Source organism: Penaeus monodon, chromosome 33, assembly GCF_015228065.2.
Source record: "Penaeus monodon isolate SGIC_2016 chromosome 33, NSTDA_Pmon_1, whole genome shotgun sequence".
Classification (NCBI taxonomy): Eukaryota; Metazoa; Arthropoda; class Malacostraca; order Decapoda; family Penaeidae; genus Penaeus; species Penaeus monodon.
The window spans coordinates 30,129,169-30,129,422 of NC_051418.1; the positions used below are offsets into that span (position 1 = coordinate 30,129,169).

Genomic DNA, 254 nt, shown 5'->3' on the forward strand with positions numbered 1-254 from the left:
GTTAAGAGTCCACACGATGCATTATGTATTTGCATATATTCCTGTAATACATATTCATGTAAGGGCTTTTCCGGCCAGACCCAGATCGGCAAAATGCTTTAATAGATTAGATAGACCGGATATTTTTCTTTTTTCTGTCGTTTTGGGATTTCTTTATTCGCTGGATATTTTTATATTACTGTTCTTTATAATTGTTGTTGTTTTTGCTCAATTTTGTCATTTATGTTGGTATTTTTACTGCAGTCGTGGTTGGC

The 254-nt window shown here is 33.9% G+C and overlaps 1 protein-coding gene across 1 annotated transcript in view; it reads left to right on the top strand.

Moving 5' to 3' along the window:
* LOC119594360 (protein O-linked-mannose beta-1,2-N-acetylglucosaminyltransferase 1-like) overlaps positions 1-254 on the top strand; it is a gene marked incomplete in the record, with an annotated part of 135,567 nt that overhangs the window by 119,796 nt on the left and 15,517 nt on the right.